Raw genomic sequence first — 22,430 nt, 5'->3', positions numbered from 1 at the left:
TCCATAAGGCATATCTTTGCTGATTTTTGCACTCAGTAACAAGCAGTTTAGAATTTTGAACTGAAGGGATTTTAAATCCATGTTTAAAGTGCTTTCATTTTAAAATAATTCTTAGTTTTATGTTCAGTCAGATGATAAGCTCCTTTTTAAAATTCTGTATGAAAACTTACTGTTTGGTATAGGTTAAGAAGTCTTGTTATACAGTACTTATTTTATTGGAGGTACAAAGAGAGTGTGGAAAAATAAAGGCAATTGGCCAGATGGGAAGGGTAAAATTGTTTTATGTACCTTTTCTCTTTTAAAGTTGTGTTAAAAACATTTTTGTAATTTCTTAAAGGTAGAGTTGATTGCCGTAATTTGATTGCAGCCCCCTGTCATTACTTCACTATTATACTCTGATACTAAATGCCCCTTACTAAATGTAAGGAAATGGGCAAGTTCTGTCATCTGGGAGTTTACATGTTAAGAGACATTGCACGGGTGAGAACAGACATAAAACGTATATGTAATTATATCGACAACATACAGGGCTTAGAAAGGGGCTTGATAGCCTTTTATAGGTGTCGTCCAGGTTTATCTTACTTGAAATACTGCCTGAGACTCTATACCTAATTCTTATCACATAGCCTGACTTTCTATTAGTCAATGATAGATTTGGGTTGGGTTAATCCTCATATTCTTTTAGCAAGGGACCCACCTGCAGAAAAGAGTTATTGGTTTTGTCATTTATAGTTTAGTTCAACAAGACCGGATTTCCTCACCGCCTTTGGCTGAAACTGACTGACTAAATCAGTTTCACTTGTGGGGTAGAGAAATGAGTAATTTGGGAACATAGAGTGTTGTGCGGAGGAGAGCTTAGTTTGCTCCTCTTCATCCTCCCCTTAGGTAAGAAGTCTGCATTGAGAGAGGGAGAAAGATTTGGGACATCATGGGGAAACTGACCCCCTTGGGTGAGCCACATTGGGAATTAAGAGAAAGATGTAAAAATGGACCAGGAGAGGATGTACGGAAGCCCCAGGGGAGCCAGAGAATTTCTGGTCCTAAGCTCAAGTGTCAGCCTCAGTTCTGCCTAGCATCTTGGACATGCTGTCCCTTCTGGCTTATCTCCTGTGAGACAAGGGGCATACTCCTGACTTACTGAGCATCCCATCTTAAAGGAGCTGGGAGGACAAGGAATTCAGGAATGGACTTTCAAGACAACATCTTCCCCAAGTCTTCTGCATACATTTCTCTACTGAATCTACTTTCTAAGTGTAGATTAATGTCTAAGAGATAGACATTAAGTTTCTTTTTCTACTAGCCTCTGACCCCCTTGCTTTGAGGAAAACACATGTGTTGTCCATGAAGTGGTGAGTTCTGTTTGGTCCTTCCTCTAAGATTGGTCTGGGGCTTGAGCCGTTTTGCCCCATGTGCTCTGGGATTTCCCCCAGTTGTCCCCCCATATAAGTAGACAACTTGCTGTCTCTGTTCTAAGACCTTCATATTTTTCCCTTTGACTTGAGTCTGTTCTGGAACAATTGTGTGGTGGCTGGGCACTGCAAAATGAGTCAGTTCCTGCAGTTTGGTTACAAGTTCTCAAAAAGTATTTCAGAATGTGGATGTGGTCAGCAGAGTCATTTTCCAGACATCTAAAAGGAAACCCACATCAACTGTAACAATTGAGCTACGAACTGATGGCTCTACACAACAGAATGGGGCCTGCTTTTCCTCAAAGCCTGTAGGTGCCCTCAAATCTAGCATTCTCTATGGATCGGAAAGGAGAATTCATCTTCATGCTTGTAGATCACATTTTATCTGTTACTGTTGACATAAAAAAATGCGACAGAGGTTTTGGCCTTCATCACCTTTCGAATGTGGGCACAAATTTGACATAAGAAATAATTAGTAAAATGGAATCTATGGGATTAGAGTATAATTAGTGCAAAGTGTGAAATGTGGCTTAGGGATAGACGCTTGGGTAATTGAGCTAATGCACGAACGAGAGGTTAAGATGGTTTCGGTACCAATAGAGTACATCGAAATATGCTTATTTGGTTTACTAATAGTCTGAACCTGTGCAGACTTAGCAGCAATATTGATAAAATATCATTAAATCCTTTTCAAGCTTTAAAAGAAGTTCAGATTTGTCATAACATTTGGAGAATATTTTCGCTCCACACAAGTTTTGGAAAATAATCTTTGTGAATTTTTTTATCCTCTTGGGTACCATGAATTGTTAAATTTTGTTGCAGTTCTCAGTTACCAGTCTTGCTCCACTCATTAAAACTGATGGCATTTTCAGTAATAAGAAAACAAAATTTAAAAATGGGTAAACGATTTGAACAGACACTTCACCACAGAAGATGCGCAAATGGCAGATAAGCACAAGAAAAAATCTTTTCAATGTCATTAGTGAAACACAAGTCAAAACCACAGTGAGGTACTGCTACACACCTATCTGAATGGCTAAAATTTAAGAAGCCAGCCATGCCAACTGTTGGTAAGGATGTGTAGGATTTAGAACTCTCATGTAAAATGATACAAACATGTCAAACATACACCTGTCATACGATTCAGCTGTTTCACTCTCAGAGAAAAGAAAGCGTGTGCTCACCTGAAGACTCGTACATGAATATGCATAGTAGTTTTATTAGTAATAGCTAAAAACTGGAAACAATCCTAATGTCTATCAACAGGTAAATGGATATACAAATTGTGGTGTATCTGTATGATGGATACTACTCAATAATAAGAAGGAATGAACTATTGATACCTTCAATAACATGGAAGACCCTAACCCATGAGAGTCATATCATATGATTCCATGTATACAGAATTCTGGAAAATGTGAAAGCAGATCAGTGGTTACCTGGGGTAGGGGAGATGGGGGTGGCAAGAAAGAGGGGTTACAAAAAGGCCCGAGAAAACTTTCGGGCCGGTGGATAATTTCTCTGTCTTGTGTTGATGGTTTCATGGGTGTATATATGTCAAAACTTATCAAATTGTACTATTTAAATATGTGAGTTTATTGTATGTCAGTTATTCCTTAATTCTTAAAAAAACTTAAAATAAGAAATCATTGTTATAGTAGATGGAAGGCTTTAAAATGCCCTTATTTGGCAAAATCAGCATTTCTTGCGGGGAGGGGGGAACCTGATAGAGTTTTAATGGTTTGAGGACAGAAATACGACCTTCTAGTACAGATGAGAAACCAAAGTTAAACAGTGAACATAATAAATGGGATCTCTTTAGTCCCTTTTGTTTACAAAGCATTTGAACAAGTGGTTCAGGAAGTATCTTTTCCAGCATGGTGGTTCCAGCTGCCTGCCCGACTTCTAAGCATTAGCACTTAAACAAATCTACTGTAGCAGTCTACCGTGCAGTGTGGCTAAGACATCCGAAGCTGCTGTGTTCAGATTGCAAAGATACGACATGAAAATCCCCACTTTCAGATTCTATCATTGTTAGAGAAATAAATCTCTCATATTTACACAGTGCATGAAAATTTATGTATTTCCAGCTGTATTGAGGTATAATTGACAAATAAATTGTATATATTCACAGTGTGCAATATGATGTTTTGGTATATGTATACATTGTGAAAGGATTACCACAATCAAAATAATTAGCATATGTATCACCTCACATAGTTATCTTTTGTGGTGAGAACGTTTTAAGATTTTCTCTCTTAGCAAATTTCAGGTATATGATGCAGAATTATTAACTATAAAGTACTTTCATAAACCTCATCCTGTGAAATCCTTTCAATGGTCCTATTACAGGTAGGGTCAGTATTATCCTCGTTTGCTTTGGCAGCAAACTAAGACCCAGAGAAGCAAGCAACTTGACCAGGAATACAGAGCCCCCATCTTCTTGCTCAGAAATCACCATTCTAACTACTATACTTTGCTTCTTCCTCAAACTATTGTCATTGAGTGTTTGGCTAAGACTCTTCACTCACCAATTTGTCAGGTAGTTATTAGAGTTCCTTTTTAAAAATATGAGATGTTCAAGATGATAATTCCCTCTAATCCTCTGTTTCCCCATTTCTAAATGGGTAATAACACAGCCACCAGCTTCCCAAGTTTGTTGTAAGGGTCAAAGAGTCTTTGACCCTTACACGTGGAAGAGTCATGGAAAGTGGGCAGCTCTGTGTACCCAGTGGGTGTTGATGTTACTGTGTGACTGCCCTCTTTGTTCCTGGGTTACTGATGACACAGTACTGAGTGGCTTTGCAAACCCAACAGGGAGACATAGCAGTTTAGTTCCATTAGTTGCCCTATAACTTCCTACAGAATTGGGAAGTTGCACAATAAGAAATCCTATGTACTGGATTATTTTAAATTCTTCTTTAAAGGACACTAAACCATCATTAGTTGGGTCCCAGAGACTCACCAAACAGAGCTTAGAGGCAGATGCCATTGAGGTTTACTTAGCTAACAAGATTGACCCATGTCTGGCATCCTCCTTTTTCTCCTTGGTTGTGTTGCCTGTACACCTCTCCTCCTCATTCTTCATCATTTTCGATGGCCTTCTCTCTTCACTAGCCCTCTAACACACTTTAGACAATGTTTTTTTTTTTTTTTTTTTTTTAAATAATCTATTTGTTGTATTGGCAAAATGAGCAATTTTCCTGAGAGTTTTCTGTCTGTCCCGACTGGCACGTCTTCTTTTTTTTTTTTTTTTTTTTTTTTCATATATTGATTTCTTTTAAATTAAATTAAATTTTTTAAATTTCTGTTGGTTTTGGGGGAACAGGTGGTGTTTGGTTACATGAGTAAGTTTTTCAGTGGTGAATTGTGAGATTTGGGTGTACCCATCACCTGAGCACTGCAAGCTCCGCCTCCCGGGTTCATTGCCATTCTCCTGCCTCAGCCTCCTGAGTAGCTGGGACTACAGGTGCCCGCCACCACACTTGGCTAATTTTTTGTATTTTTAGTGGAGACGGGGTTTCACCGTGTTAGCCAGGATGGTCTCGATCTCCTGACCTTGTGATCCGCCCACCTTGGCCTCCCAAAGTGCTGGGATTACAGGCGTGAGCCACTGCGCCCAGCCCCAATTTGTAGTATTTTATCCCTCACCCGCCTCCCACCCTTTCCCCGAAGTCCCCAAAGTCCATTGTATCATTCTGGCACCTCTAAAACCAGACATGATTTGTTTTCTTGACTTTGGCTTGAGAGTTCCAATTTCTAACTCTAATGGATTTTAATCTTAGAAAATCAGGGGATATAATCATATGGGACTGCAAAGAGTATAAAATTTTGCCTAAGGATGACAATCAAAGGGAGCCCTATTTTTTTGTTTTGTTTTTCATCAAATCCTCGAATTTATTCCATCCCTAATTCCGTGGTCCTTCATGGCTTTCATAGGGGCAGCTGTGAAGAAAAGTGGTAATGTACCTGACAACTCTCTCCTGTCGGTGCCAGGGTTGCATTTACTATTACTGATCCCAGTAATAGGATGAGTTTGATCTCTCAGCATGAAAAGAATGACCATATTAGGGATTTGTTTGTTCTCCAGACTACAGAAAGTTTGATAACCAGAGTAGGACTTACTGGAGAGATAATGTCAGAATGAATAGAGACTGTCTGTGAGAAATTTGAACGGGCTCAGTGCTGTTACCTACTAGCTAGAAATGGGAAGCAAGGGGATGAATGTGAGGTTGGGGGCATTGAGTCAGGAAGAAGATCAGGCAATTCTGGAGCTAGGTAAATTGGGATCATTCCGGGCTTGTCACATCTACGTGGGACATTTAGACTATCCACGGGCTGGATACTTTAGGAAAGTTCCTTCTGGCTCTGGGGCTCACTGCTCTTTCAGCATTGCCAATTTACATCTAGTGTGTTCTTGTTAGAAGTTGAAGGCTCCTCTTCATTTTTGAGCTCCTTACGCCCTGTCATTTTCTCTGTATGAGAGGGTTTTGCTATTCCTTTTTGAGTGAAAACTACTCCCATGGCATATTGCCATTCACACTCCACCAGGTCTCCCCTTCACACACACACACACACACACACACACACACACACACACACACACACCATTCTCTTGTCCTCCCTGAGCCAGTCCTTTCAAGGTTATATCATCCTTTAGTGCCAAGTACCTCCCCTGACCTCTTTCTTCACTCATAGAAAGAGGAACCAGATTTCCCCTGTGTGACTTACCATCAATACAAACAGCAGTTTTGTTTCTGTTATTTCCCCTTTCAACCTAGTGATAAAGTTTGCTGCTGCTGCTCTCCCCACCCCGCACAGGAAGAAAGACTTCCTTCCTTCATCTCTTGACTTTGCCCAGGCCTATGAATAGTCTTCGCTTTGTCATGGACTCCGGATGCTCACCTTTTCTAATATTTTTTTTAAACCTCAAAGAGTTACTCCTCAGCCTCTTTCCCTTCCCCACCTTCTGGTTTTCCCTACCTGGTAAGCTGCCTATTCTACCTAGTTAATAGTGGGCGCCAATGAAGCTCTTGCCTCATTGATGAGTATCTGGGCGTTGGGCTTCCCTATGTCCATTTTCTCTTCTGGTGTATTGACTGACGTCTCTCTCCCTGGCTCTTTTCTCACTTGCAGTGGTGCTCCCTCTTCAATATCCTGCTTCCTTTTTACATTCCTGACTGTCATGTTGTAGACCATCTCCGATTGTAAGCTGAGTGCTTGATATTTTGCCATTTTCCTCTTTGTTAGTGTTTTGAATCCTAATTTTGAATCTGATTTTTAATTATATTGATGGTGTTTTTCTAGATACTTATATTTTGCTCTATAGAACTGTCCATACATTGTCAAAAAACCTTCCACTGTCAGCACAAATACAGTCCAGCATCAACCAATAAGGAGAGAAGAAGGGGTAGAAGGATGCTGTTGTGCTATTATCAAGGCTTTGCATGGTCCTTGGGGTGTACTGAGTTACTTCCTCCAAAACAGTTGTGGTTTCCTTACAACCTGTTGAAGAACTGATCACACGTCCACTATGTGACAGCCACTCTGGGAGCAAATACTGGACTTGTAGGTTAGGTCTTTATACTGTAGTCTTTCTTCATAGTTTGAAAATATCTATTTCCCCTCTTTCCCTTCGTTTAACACATTTTAGAACATTCTTTCTTTAAAAATCTTAATTAGCATTTCCATTTTCTCTTTGTTACACAAGTAGAATCCATGTTTTCATCCTGTTCCTCTTTGCTGAAGTGTTTGTGTGTGTGTGTGTGTGTGTGTGTGTGTGTGTGTGTTGTAGCTGACAGGTCATCAAATAGCATCTGTGGGAAATACATTTAGCCCTTCATCATTTAAAAATCATTTTTATTAGTCGTTCCAAATCTTCACACTTCTTCTGCTAATTATCTTCCCTTCTCTTCCATTGTGGTGTGAGCTGTTTATATGAGCCACTTAATTTTAAAAGTCCACATACTGTTATAGAACTCATAATAATTGATACCTAATGTGATTGAGCTTCTGATAACCATCATAAGCAAAAGAAACTGTATATATGGATGTTCTCTTTCTGGTTTTCCCTCATTACCTGTTCATTTGTCTTAGTTTTATCATTTTACTGGAGTAGATTTTATTTCCCTGAGGACCCTTCTGTGCTACAAACCTGTGACTGTACACAAACACACTCTGAGACAGTGCTTTCACTAGTCCATACTTCTGTTAAAAGGAACATACACTCTTTTACAAATAGCATGATCTTATAAGCACCCACAAATCTTACAGAAAGCTACCGTAAAACTAAGAGAGAAAGCAAGAAATGTTTAAAGGATGAATACAAGAGTTTCCCTGAATGGAGATAGTCTTCCACTGTGTGTGTGTGTGTGTGTGTGTGTGTGTGTGTGTGTGTTTTGTTATGTTTTGAAATGTATCAGTATAGGTGTCAGGCATTTTACTGTCTGTTCACTCACATTTCTTTATTTGACAAATATTTACTAAAAGGTGACTATGATCTAGTGTACTATGCTGGTACCTGGGGAATCTCAAAATTATGGGACTTGATTCTTACCCTCAAAGAGCACATATTCTCACAGGGAGACGCATTTCTAAACAAATTGAAGAGCAATGTGTCTTGTGTTTCTGGCTGAGACCACAGACTCAGTGATCTGGGAACCAGCCCCCAGTAGTATGCAGCTAACTTTCCAGAGGAATCCAGGAAGATCCCTCAGCGTCCTGTAAGAGAGCTGGGCCTTGCAGAGAGGGAAGTGCTTGTCAGGCAGTGTGCAGAAGCCGAATTTTGCTCCTCCATCAGTCTATCTGAGGAGAGGGAAACTTGATGGGAAGATTCAAGGAAGACGACACAAAGAATTTTGTACCATAAGAACACTGTATGACAAAAGAAGTTCTGTACAGTGCCAAAAGCAGAGGCTTGGTAGAGATCTGATTATAAATGAAGGTTGCAGTGTTAGACATGTGTGATGTTGATGCCTTTAGAAAATAGCACAAGGCTTAAAAATGAGACCAAATCCACAGAAAGGCTTTGGTAATAGTATAGAGTAATAATGGGTTAATTGTCACTAAATAAGTCTGTAAGTCATGAATTCTTGAGAGAACTGACTGGTTTTTCTACTGTTCACAAGCTCAGAGAAGTTGCTTTATTTTGACATCTTTCTTTTGTTTTTACTTATCATTGATGGAATGCAAATTATTTTACTTTTTCTTTTATTTAAAAATGACAAGAATTCCTCACCATCGTTGCACACTGCCGACATTGTATGTAGAGAATGCCTTAGGGATCTCTTCCAGAGTGTGGGGAGAGGGACAAAGAGAGATATATATGTACATGGATTTAGGGCAATTAATTTCTGAAACTTGTCTAGAAAAAGACTGTTTGTTACTTAGGTTAAAACTATCCTTTTCCTCTGAGTGTTTGCAGTGAGTAAAATGCTTCATGTTTTCATCTATTGATTGTTTAAAAAGTGTTGTTTTTCGTTGAGAAGGATTAAAGGCATGCACCTAATTGTTAACTATTAGTTTTTAAAAAACTAGTCTGAGTCTGTCTTTATGGGCTCTGAGTGGTTTCACCTTTAGAAGCTTGTTATAGGATCTTGTGCCAACCAGTCCCTTCTCAGGCCTGTTCAGACTAGAATTATCTGGCAGGGGCAATGTCTTTTAAAAAAATGTCTTCAGCAGGAACGTCCCAGAAAATGTTCACCTCAGTCTTGAAGTTGGCTTGCGGAGCAATTTACTAAATAGAGAGATGTGAGAATCAAGTGACCATCAGCTGGTATAAATGTTTTTGGTCAACATAGTCACAGGATCTCAGGTATGCAAGAGCTGGACGGGTTTCAACCACGTGCCCGGTTATGGTGATACCCTGGCTCAGTTGATCTAACATAACATAACACAGAAGGAATCCAAGTTCATAAGAACATACTTTAATTAGACACCTGTATTTAAAAGGCTGATTTCTCCTCTAGCATAATTTCACCCTGTGGCGCACTGTGTATACATGGGTGCATTTCTTCCCTGGCCTACAGTTAGAGTTAATTGGACTTTTTGTTCTTAACGGTGTGGGAGGCAGCTTTTTTCAAAAAACAGCTTTATTGAAGTATAATTGATAAAGAACTGCACATATTTCATGTGGATAATTTCATGAGTTTGGATATATGCAAACACCTGTGATACCATCACCATAATCAAGGTAATGGATGTATTCAACATCTCTCAAACTTTCATTGTATCCCTTTGGTTTTGTGTCTGTGTTTGTGTATATGTTAAGAATCACTTAACATGAGATATACACTGTGGGTGGCAGTTTTTGTTCACTTCTAAAGTAAACTCTGATTTCATTAGAATAGTGGACTGGCTTATGCTCTGTCAAATCCCTAAACATGATTATGATAGAATTTGACTCTATTCCTATTTAGTTACAGAAAACTACTGGTGCATGAACAAAAATATGTGAAATATCATGGATGGGGTTCAGGGGGACATGTGGGGCCAGACTTTGTGAGGTTATAGAAAATCATGGAACTGGAAAGCATCTGGAAGTTCTTTTACTCAAAGAAGCATAGATTCTTTCACATTTGTGTTAAAAACAGTGAATTAGACAATTTTGACTTGGTAAACTTAGCATTCTGGCAATGCTGTGAAATTGTTCATCTCTCTTCATTTACTTCCACATGTAGTCCCTAGGGTCAAAATTTCTTTCTAAAAATGATAATTTCTAAAGTCAGAGATGCTTTTTGGGGGTAAAGTAGAATTGTCCAGGTAATCACTTTAAAAGACAGAGTAATTCTACTCTTCCTTCAGTAGAATGACACACAAAGCAGCATTTCTTTCATTTCCAGTAGAACTTTGATGCGAATGTGACTTTTATCTCTCTCAGTGTAGCTTTAAACATCAATGGGTTTCTTTACTTCTTGGTTTGGTGTATAGGTTGCCCCTGTTCTAACCGTGTGGAGTGTAAGCTCTTCAAATTCTAGGTTAACATTTCAAGAAATGGTCTTTATCCCAGTTCAAAGCAGGCCTTCCAACAGCAGGTGGCAGGCTTAACTTTTAATAGTCTTTCCCTCCCTTTAAACTCTTTCTCGTACCTCAAATAAATGGTCTTTAGCCAGAATGTATGGGAGTTTTTGTTTATTATTATTTTTGTTTTGTCTGTTTGCAGTGTGACTAGGACTTGAGCAGAAGTACCTTGGTTACAGTCCTATTACTCACCCTTGGGGCTTAGTTGTCATCTTAATTGTTAGATAACAGAATTATATAACTCAACATTTCTAGTTTGAACCTATTTCTTTTCTTTTCCTTTTATTTGTAAACTGAAAATGCATTATTGGTTAATATTCTATGATGTTATATATTCTACATATTCTATTCTTTGTGTTTTTAATAAACTTAAAAACTGTATAGTATTGCTTAGTGGTTGACACTAATTTACAGAATAACCTTTAATAAAATTTTATTTACAGATTTTCCTATTTGTATTACCTAGATTAAATTTAAAACAAGGGGCAAAAGACCACCTTAACTTTAGTACTAAGATTTGGAGAATAGATACCTTTGAGAATTAAAAATTTACCTTTTCTCATCTAAATGTAAAGATTTATAAAAGATAATCTTTTGTATTTTGGCATTGAAACTGACCACACTAAACGCTTGCCTCACTTTAATTGTTAGTCTTATTCATAAAAGTAGAGTTATGAACAGTTAGTTTTAGTGGTTTATGAAATGTAAGTTTGTGTGTTCTATAAATGCTTTATTTTACATTGAGGGTAAGACTTAGCCAAACCTATATAAACGGTCTTTTCCCCCACTTCAGTATGTATGCTCTGGTTTGTAGGCAGTGCCAAAATATACTTCATAGATGGGATTGGCCTTAACTTATTTAAAGAGAAAAAAAGCAAGCAATCAAAAAAACCCCTGCTTCACCTTGTAAATTCCACCCTTATCCTCCCCAACCAAGAGCTAACCACACTGGTGAAGCACTATTATTATAACTTGGCAAGTGAGTTGCCTCTTAAAATTAGACGTCTGTGATTAAATAGTTAAATCATTCCCTAGATATGTATATATTTAGAGCTCCCAGAAAGCTGGTTATCTTTTCTTATAGCTAACACATTTTTAAAAAGCCACTTTTCTCTTGGTGATAAATATGTGTGTGTCATACTGTGGTATAGCTGCATGTCCGATCAAATGGTACTAGTTTCCAATTGACAGTAGCTTTATTAAATCTTTTCTAAGTGATAGCTGAAGCATTTTAAATTCATAGCAAAGTAGGATTCTAAGACGTGTACTTGGAGAAAAGTTGCGTAGTCATTTACCTTCTAGAATAATCCTAAAAGTAGGAAACAATAATTGGCCATGTGGTCATGTGCTAATAAAAGAACACCTTGTCCAAGACACCAGGCTTTTTCCTGTTTCAGTGCTTTTTGTTCTGACTCTTGCCTCTCCCTGTGGTGTCCTTTCCCACCCCAGGTATGTACATGATTCTTCTCCTCCTGCTTCAGGAATCCACTCAAATGCCAGGCCCTCAGTGAGGCTTTCCCTAGCCACCTTATCGAAAACAGCATTCCTCTTAACTGTTTCGTTAATCTATGAAATGCCCGTCCATATCTATGGAGGTTTTTTTCAGTCTTTTTCTACCCTTTCCTTAAATCTTAGACTTAAACTTCCGTGAGTGCAGGGATTTTATTCAGTGTTGCATTCCCAGTGCCTGGAATAAAGTACACAGAAGTATTTCAGTAAGGTACTGAAAGGTACTTATTGAAGGTACTCAGTAAGTATTTCTGGGGTGGATAAATTAATAGCAAAGAGAACACCAATCCTGTGACTTATTTTGTTACCCGCATTGTATCATGGGGAGGAAAGCTTGGAACTGACATACTAGTGAGCACCTGGTTTGAATATTTGTTATAATATGCATTTTCTGTAATTTTCTTTGGTGTTTGAGATATTTGGTAAAATAACAGTATTATCCTCAGTTCGTAACAGGAAAGAATTTTTTAACGGCAATTTACTTTACATATGTGCATCATTGCTAGATTACCCAAGTTAAAGTGACAGGAAGCAATAAAAATGGTAGATTGGTTTTTTGTTTGCTTGTTTGTTTTTCTCTTGTGTATATTTCCATTTTACTGCAAAACATACCAAATAATTGATTGTAGATTTTGTCACAAGGAATCATGTATGCTGTAGAAGTATAGAGATTTTCCACTTTTTTTGTTTGCTGCTGGATCTCCAGCACCTAAGAAAATATGTGGCACTTTATTTAATGTCACTCAGTCAGTACCTGTTGGATAAGTAAATAAATCCAGAGGTTGTTTAAAATTACATACATGGGAATATTGCCAAAATGTCAATTCATGATCCAAAGAAAATGCGCAATTGAAATCTGATATCTTCTCTTTTCTTCCACAGAGCCTCTCCCCAGAAGGCAAAGAATCACCCAGCTGCTGGAAGGTGTAGGTACCCTCAATGGCTCAGTAGCCAGTGTAGATCCTGTCTTTCGTAATCAGCAGCTACATCTGGCTACTGGGTCTCTGATGGCATCTTCTAGCTTCTGCTTCCGTGTCCTAAGAGAGATTATTGGGCAGTCTTTAATAATGAAAACTTTACCTTGAATTACACACACACACACACACACACACACTCACACACACACAAAGAGAGAGGGAGAGACAGAGAGAGAGGAGAGAGTCAAGTTCTAGGGTGTTAAGTCCAACATTATCAGCTGGGGCTTGGGAACCTTCAAGGTTTTATGAATGATGAGGTCTATTTGCTTTCAATACTACAAGGGGGAGGAATCTGGATATTTATCCATGTTTCACCTCTTACCTCTTTTTGTTTTACCTCTTTTTTCTCTTTCCCCCCATGAAAGTTATCATTTGGATAGATCAATCTATTCATCTATCTACCTACCTACCTATCTACCCCTACCCATCCATCCATTTATCCATCCACTCATCCATCCATCCATCCATCCATCCACCCACCTACCCACGTACCTACCAGTTTATCTATCCGAACTTCCTTCCATCCAGCTTTTTCCTCTCTTGACTTTTAGATGGCATTTTCAACATGATGTCGTGATTAAATGATGACAACTTGATGATATGATGGTTTAAGGAAATTTTGTTGGTAGTAGGTAAGTCCCAGCATTTCTGACTGTTGGTTGTCTTTTCCTTGTGGTAGAAAAGACAAATGCCAATTTTGAAATCTTGAATGCAGTAGGCAGTTGTGTTGAAATAGTATGTGAGAATTACTTGCAAGCTGAACATCCAGGTCTGGGGCATGAACCTGGCATACAATGTAGATTTCTGTGTTCGTTAGGCAACAGCTACATTGTCTGCTGGGTTTCAGGCTACCTGGAAACATGTTCTCCATTGGCTGTCTCACCGATGCTTCACCTACCCCTATAATGTTTCTGAATAACTGTTTTCCAGGAGGCATAAACCAGTGGAGTTTATCATTGAATAGAGTGCAGAGAAAGGACCGCAAGAAAGCTGATCACCTCAGCAATGAATGATTTCAATACGATTTCACCCAAATGGTCTCACACATCAGCCTAGTAAACCAGAGATAAGGTGTAATGTCATCCTTCCTTCCTTCTTCCTGCCTCAACTGTCAAAGATTGACCACTTACATGTTGTTTACTTTTTGGCTTCTATTTCTGTTCATAATTATTATCAGAAGGCATAGCACCCACAACCCTAATCACACTGCCTTACAACCTTATTCCTCTTCATTTTGTCTTCTCACTTACCTGCAGAAACCCAGTTTATTTTTGTTCTCCCTTTACCACACAGCCTTGTAACTGTTATGAATGACCCTCAATCTCACTGGAATCTGAATCACTCAGGAATTTAAGCAAACTGGATGTTTTAACCACTGTTCAGCTTTCTTATGGAAGGACAGAGAACTTGTAAAGATAAAACACCAGTTTGCAGGAAGAAAGGAAGAGAATGGAAATTGCTTCTGGAAAATACTAGTTTTACAATATGTTTTGTTTGTCTGCTCTCTTAAATAAACTTAATCCTATAAACATTTTTTAAGAACTAGCCATTAAGACTGTTAAGTTCTCAATTATAAAGGAATAAAATGTTTTAAGGAGGATTTATTTGCCCTTGCTTATATGAACTGCATATTTTTAGTAGGAAATCATGTAATTTAAATTAGTATTGATTAACAGATTTAATGTAGAAAATGGACATATAAAGAATATGAGGATAAATGTCTACATGTAATAATGGATGATAGTGATATAGTGCATTTTTGTCATCCCATGCTGAATTCGGCAAAAATAAAGCTAATGACTTGGAACTTTTAAAAGATTGTACTGTTCTCTGTGTGTGTCTTTTGGCTTCCTACTCATCAATCAGTTCTATTATCTATTCTGTGCCTGAGCCACTGGCTTTTGTGACCCAGGAAGAGAAAGTAATTCCACTTGAGATGTTTGACAGGCTTTGAAGAGAAATAAGTGGCTCTGCACAACATGGTTATGTTTAATAAATCATGATTACCGAAGGGACAGTTTCTCTTCTCCCATGTCCACTCATACTTTTTTTTTTTTTTAAAAAAGGTGGTTTCTCATTCTGTCATTCAGGTTTCTCATTCTGTCATTCAGGCTGGAGTGCACTGGTACAGAACTCTTGGGCTCAGGTGATCCTCCCGCCTCAGCCTCCAAAAGTGCTGGGATTACAGGCTTGAACCACCATGCCCAATCCTCCACTCCCTACTTCTGATGTTCTTTGAGTCCCTTTGCCTATCATTAAATGAGAAGGTGTTGACAGTGGTGCCAGGTGGGAAGAACTCCCTAATTCCATTGATAAGTTTACATTTCCCTCTCAGGTACAAGTATTGGGTTGATCCTCAAAGCAAGATTGAATGTTGTGATAATATAATAAGAAAAAGACATATTTGGTCTTCACCCTCAGTTCCTGGAACAGAGCTCCTAAAACTGTCGTAATTTTCTAACTAATAGAGGTGATAGCATCTTTTGTTAAAATATTTGGTCTTAGTCCCCTGTTCCTGACACAAGAGCTTCTAAGATCCTTGGACTCTCTGGAGTGATGAGTGTCTTTTTGTATGCTAACAAGATAATGAGATGACTTGGCTTAGTGGGGAGTAGAGGTGGTGGCAAGTTAGCTTCAGGATGAAGGCTGGTTGTCAGAAAGACCAAGTTATGATTAGAGGGTTGGAGCTTTCAACATTCAATCCCACCCCTGACCTCTGACAACTGAGTTGATCACTGTCTTAGTCCATTCATGCTGGTATAACAAAGTACCCGAGACTGGGTAATTTATAACCAACAGTAATTTATTTTCTTACAGTCCTAGAAGCTGGGAAGTCCAAGGCCAAGGCCTTGGCGCTCAGTGTTGGGTGAGGGCCTTCTTACTGCTTCTTCATATGATGATGAATGGGCAAAAAGAAGATGAATGCTGTGTCTTCACATAGGAGAAGAGAGAGAACACACTCCATCAAGCCCCTTTTAAAGAGCCCTAATCCCATCAGTGAGGCCTCTTCCCTTGCAAACTAATCACTTCTTAAAGCCTGAACCTCTTAATACTATCACACTGATGACTAAGATTCAACATATGAATTTTGGAGGACACATTCAGACCATAGTGTCTGGCTCCTGGCCCCCCAAATTTATGTTCTTACATATGAAATATATTCATTCCATCTCAGTAGCCCCAAAGATCTTGTTCCAGCATCAACTCAAAAGTCTAGAATCTCATGTAAATCAGGTATGAGTGAGACTGAAGGTAAGGTTCATTCTGAGACAAATTGCTTTTGTGCTGTGAACCTATAAGGTCAAACAAGTTATATACTTCAAAATACTGTGGTGGAACAACCATAGGATAGACTTTCCATTCCAAAACAAAGCAATAGAAAAGAAAGAAGGAATAACAGGTCCTAAGTAAGTGCTAAAACCAACAAGGTAAACAACATTAAACCTTAAGGCTTGAGAAGAATCTAGACACACCAGAGTGGAGGTTAAGCCCCCAAGGCCATAGGGGGCCTCACCCCCATGGTTTTGTTGGGCATATCCCATACAGCACCTCGCAAGTTGGAGTTGGGTGTCTGCAGCTCTCCCAGGCTAGGATCACACTCCAGTGGCTCTGCAGTACTGGAGTCTCAGAGGCAGTCCCAATCTTATGGCTACACTGGGCATTGCCCCACTGGGGAGTCTGGTGGCACTATCCCTGTCTCAGTTCTCTGTATTGGTCCTGAGGCTCTCCAAGTCATCCATTGAAACCTACGTGGAATCAGTCATGCCTCCACAGCTCTTGTGCTCTGTGTGTCTGCAGAGTTATAATGTGGACACTGGGGGCACTAGCCACACCTAGGCATAACCACAGCTGAGGTGGGTGAGGAGTGCTACACTTGAGTAAACGGAGCAGAGATGAGGCATCACTGGGCAGTGAACGCAGAGGTTCTTCAGTTACCCTAAGCCCCTAGTTTTAGTTATGTGCCCCAGGCCTCGGCACTCCGGGCTCGTTCATGAGAAAGGCAGCACCAATAGTCTCTGATATGCCTTCAGGGTGTTTTTTGTTTTGTTTTGTTTTGAGACAAAGTCTCACTCTGTCACCCAGGCTGGAGTGCAGTGGGACGATCTCAGCTCACTGCAACCTCCACCTCCCAGGTTCAAGTGGTTCTCCCACCTCACCCTCTCCAGCAGCTGGGATTACAGGCGTGCACCACCACCCAGCTAATTTTTGTATTTTTAGTAGAGATGGGGTTTCACCGTGTTCAGGGTCACTTTTCATTGTCTTGATGAACAGTATATGACTTTCTTCTATCCATACTAATCTCCTTGCAAATGGTCACTTCTTCACACCCCTGGTGTTTTCTTCCAAATGCTTTTGCACTTGGCCAGGCTGAGAATTTTCCAAATCTTTAAATTCTGCTTCCCCTTTGATTTTATTATTTATTATTATTTGAGACAGGTTCTTGCTCTGTTGCCCAGGCTGGAGTGCAGTGGTGCGATTTTAGCCCTCTGCAGCCTTGACCACCCAGGCTTAAGTGATCCTCCCACCTCAGCTTCCCGAGTAGCTGGGAGTACAGGCATGTGCCACCACACCTGGCTAATTTTTTGTATTTTTGGTAGAGACAGGGTTTCACCATGTTGCCCAGGCTGGCCTCGAACTCCTGAGCTCAATTGATCCACCCACCCTTGGCCTCACAAAGTGCTGGAATTACAGGCATGAGCCACCATGCCTGGCCACTCCTCTGAGTTTAAATTCCATCTTCATTATACTTCTCTCTTCTTACATTTTACTATAAGCAGTTAAGAGAAGCCATGCAGTACCCTGAACACCTTGCTCAAAGATTTCTTCTGCCAAATATCCTAGTTCATCGCTCTTAAATTCTGCCTTCCATAAAGTTCTAGGAGGTGGGCAAAATTCTGCCACGTTCTTTGCCATTTTGCAACAAGGATGACTTTCCCTCTGGTTTCCAATAAGACACTCCTCGTTTCTATATAATACTTCATCAGGATGGCCTTTACTATGCATATATCTGTCAGCATTCTGATCATGATAACTTAGGTACTCTCAAAAAAAGCATCTCTCTACAGCTTTCCTCTTCTGAGCCCTCACCAGAATCATCCTTAATGCTCTGTTCATGGCAATGTATGCTTTTTCTAGCCTGCACCTTCAAAATCTTCCAGCCTCTATCCACTATCCAGTTCCAAAGCTGTGTCCACATTTTTAGATATTTGTTATAGAAACACCCCAATTTTCTAGTACTAGTTTCTGTTTTAGTCCATTCGTCCTGCTATATAAAAGTGCCTGAGACTGGTCATTCATAAAGAACAGAAATTTATTTTTCTCACAGTTCTTGAGGTTGGGAAGTCCAAGATCAAGGCACCAACATTTGGTGTCTGGTGAGGACCTTCTTGCTGTGTCCTAACATGATGGAAGGTGGAAGGGCAAAAGAGATGAACTATCCTTACATGGCAGAAGAGCAGAAGAGCAGAAGAGAAGACCCCACTCCCTCAAGTGCTTTTATAAGAGCCATAATCCCGTCCATGAGGACTCTGCCATTATGACTTAATCACTGCCTAAAACCCCACCTCTTAATGTTATTACATTGGAGATTAAGTTTCAATATACAAATCTGGGGGGATGCAATCAGATCACAGCAGTTACCAACGGACAATGATGTAATCAATTGTGTATGTAATAAAACTTCCATATAACCCCCAGAATTATGGAGTTCTGATAGCTTCTGGGCTGGTGAACACATGGAGCTATTAAGGGGATGGCATGCCAGGAGGCTGCATGGAAGCCCCTCATCCTTTCCCACATACTTTGCCCTATATATCTTTTCCATTTGGCTGTTCCTGACTTGTACCCATTATAATAAACCATTAATATTAAGTAAACATTTTTTCTGAGTTCTGTGCGCTGTTCTTGCAAATTATCTAACACAAGGAGGGAGCAGTGTGAACTCCTGATTAATAGCCAGTCAGAAATACAAGTGGTTCAGAACTTGGAATTGACATTTGAAGTGGGGGCAGTCTTGTGAGTCCCTAACTTGCACCATCTGACACTAATTCCAGTTAGATGGTGCCAGAATTAAATTGTAGGGCACTCAGTTAGTGTCAGAGAATTGGTTGGTGTGGGGGAAGAAACCTGCACATTTGATGTCAAAGTGTTAAGCATGAAAACAAGATGGAAAGGTGCAAATAACCAGGGGCTTGTTTTCTCACTTTTTCTCAACTTTTTTTCTCTCATTCTGTAAGACCCTGAAGCAATGGACATTGGTTTGTTGGCTCTTACTAGAAGAGGCACAACAACCTGACTATATTCTTTTTTAAAAAACTTTTCATTTTGAAATAATTTCAAACTTCAACATAGTTGCAAAAATAATACGAAGACAGTGCTGGTGGGAGTTTAAAATGGTACAGCTGCTTTGGAAAAGTTTGGCAGTTCCTCAAATACTTAAATAGCATTACCATATGATTAAGAAATTTCACTCCTATGTGTATACCCAAAAGAATTGAAAACAGGTACTCAAAAACATGTTCATGCATGTTCATAGTAGCACTATTCTTATTCACAATAACTGTAAGGCAGAAATGTCCATCAACAGATGAATGATAAAATGTGTTATATCCACACAATGCAATATTATACAGCCTTAAAAGGAACGAAGTACTGATTCATGCTACAACATGGGTGAACCTCAAAAATATTATGCTAAGTGAATGAAGCCAGATACAAAAAGCCACATATTATGTATTTCCATTTATATGAAATATCCAGAATAGGCAGTTCTCTAGAGACAGTAGATAAGTAGTTGCCGGGGCTTGGAGGTAGGAAGGAGTGGGGAATGAGTGCTAATGGATACAACATTTCTCTTTGGGGTGATGAAAATATTATGAAATTAATGTTCTGGTGATGGTTGCAAAACTTTGTGAAAATACTAAAAATCACTGAATTTGTACACTTTAAATGGGTGAATTTCAAAATATGTGAATTATATCTAATAATAAAAAAATTGAGAGTATCCACACACTCTTCAATTCCCCAGATGACAATATCTTATGTATCTACAATTATCAAAATCAAAAAATTAACATCAATATAATACTATAACCTACACACTGTGTTCAGATTTCACTACTTGTCTCTCTGTTGTTCTGTTTCTAGTTTAGGATCCAATCTAAGATCCCACGTTTAGTTGTTTTATCTCTAGTCTCCTTTAACCTGAAACAGTTTCTCAGCTTTCCTTTGTCTTTCATGACTTTGGCACTTTGGAAGAGTACAGGCCAGTTATTTTGTAGAGTGTTCCTCAGTTTAGGTTTCTGGTAATTCCTTCTGCTTAAAGACAGGTTATACATGTTTGGCAAGAATAACACGTAAGTACAGTTGTGTCCTTAGTGCATCATATTAGGATACACATTACATCGATTTGTCCTGCTACTGGTGATGCTAAATTCAGTCATCAGTTTCTTTGGTGTGTGATCATGACTATTCACAGTTTTCTTTCTTGTTTATAAAAAAAATTCATTTTATCACCATTCTATACTCCCATTTTCCCTTACTCCCCACATGTAGCCAAATATATTTAATGTGTATCATGTAGTTTCTATGCGTTCTTGAAAAATGTACCTTGTTTTGGTGTCCAAGTATTTTTAGTTTACACGAGTGGCACTGTGTTATATCTCATTCCATTTCTTACTTTTAAAATTCAGTACTGTTTTTAAGGTCCATTCTTGTTTCTAATCTGTTATTTCTAATTCTGCATGATACTCCTTGGAGTGCAACTACCACATTTCACCTATGCCATTTCCAGTGATAGACCCCACATGGGAACCAATTCCTGGCCACCACAAATAACATTGTACTGAACATTCTAACAATGCATGTCTCCTTATGGGTCTCTGTAGGAAATTATTTGGAATGTATAATGAGGAATGGAGTTGTTGGGTCATAGGACACACACACACACACACACACACAGAGAAAGACCTGATCAGTACATGTTCCCAGTATTAGTGAATGAGGTTTCCTAGGTACATCCCTGCCCATAACTGATATGATGAAGCTATTTCTGCCAGTCTAAAAGATGTGATATCTTATTGTTTTAATTTGCATTTCTCTGGTTGCTAATGATTGTGAACATCTTTTTGTATGCATTTGAGCTTTGGAGGTTTTCTGTAACTTTCCTGTTGATATATTTTTTCCATTTTAACTTTTAAAACTGTGAAGTGTAACATGCACATGGGGAAATGCATGTAAAGTAAATAAACAACTCACTAAATAGAGTTGTGTAATTGCCACCCAAATCAACAAATGGAATATTGCAAGTATCTCAGAAACTCAACTCCTATGTGTCCTCCCAGTCAGTATCCTTCCCTGCTCCCCAAAGGTAACTATCACTCTGAATTCTAAAATTATAGCTTAGTATTGCTTGTTAATGAAGTTTGCAACTCTCTTGTTCATTTTTATGTTCAGGCAGATTATTTGTTGACTTGTAAGAATTCTTCAGATGTTCCGGATGTAAGCCTTTTGTTATTTTATTGCAAATATCTTTTACTCTATGATTTCCCTTTCATTTTCTCAATGGTTTCAATGACCAAAAACTCTTAATTTTAATGTAATCTAATCAATCAACATTTTCTTTAGCAAGTGTTATTTTTTGTATGTCCTGTTAAAATCTTTCCCTATTCCAAAAGTTTTATTGTTTTGCCTTTCACATTTCACATTTAAATACACAATTCTCCTGGAACTGAATTTTATAAATTGGGTGTGGTAGACATCAAATTTTGTTTTTTAGTATAGGGATTTACAAGTTATTCAACTTCATTTTTTGAAAACGTTCCCCACGGCTCTCTGCAACTTTCACAAATAAATCAAATGCCTATAGATGTCTGTGTCTACTTCTGGGATACGTATTCTATTGGTCCATTAGAATATTCTTGTACCAATAATACTTTGTCTTTATTACCATAGCTGTATAGGTTAAAAAAAATGTTTTTAGAGACAGGGTCTCACTCTGTCACCTAGGCTGGAGTACATTCTTGACCTCCTGGGCTCAAGTAATCCTCCTGCCTCAGCCTCCCAAGTAGTTGGGACTACAGGTGCACACCTTCATGCCTGGCTAAGTTTTTCATTTTTTTGTAGAGATGGGGTCTTGCTATGTTGCTCAGGCTGGTCTCAAACTCTCCTGAAGTAATACTCCTGCCTTAGCTTCCCAAAGTGCTGGGATTACAGGTGTGAGCCAGCACGCCTGGCCGCTATATAAGTTTTGATATCCGCTAGAGCTGTTCTTTGATATTGCTTTGGATATTTTAGTACTTTGCATTTGTGTTATAAATTTTAGAATCCATTGTAAATTTTGCCAAAAATATTAGGATCTTAATTGGAAACGTAGTTAATCAATTTGGAGAGAATTGATATTCATGCTTTATAGAGTGTTCTGATATGTGAATACTGGGATCTCTCTACTGGTTTAGGTCTTTAATTTCTCAAATGTTTTAAAGTTTTCTGTGTGGAGCTTTTGCACATCATACATTAG

This window comes from Pongo pygmaeus, chromosome X (assembly GCF_028885625.2).
Source record: "Pongo pygmaeus isolate AG05252 chromosome X, NHGRI_mPonPyg2-v2.0_pri, whole genome shotgun sequence".
Classification (NCBI taxonomy): domain Eukaryota; kingdom Metazoa; phylum Chordata; class Mammalia; order Primates; family Hominidae; genus Pongo; species Pongo pygmaeus.
The sequence above is the reverse complement of the archived record's forward strand: the minus strand, read 5'-3'. Positions refer to the sequence as shown.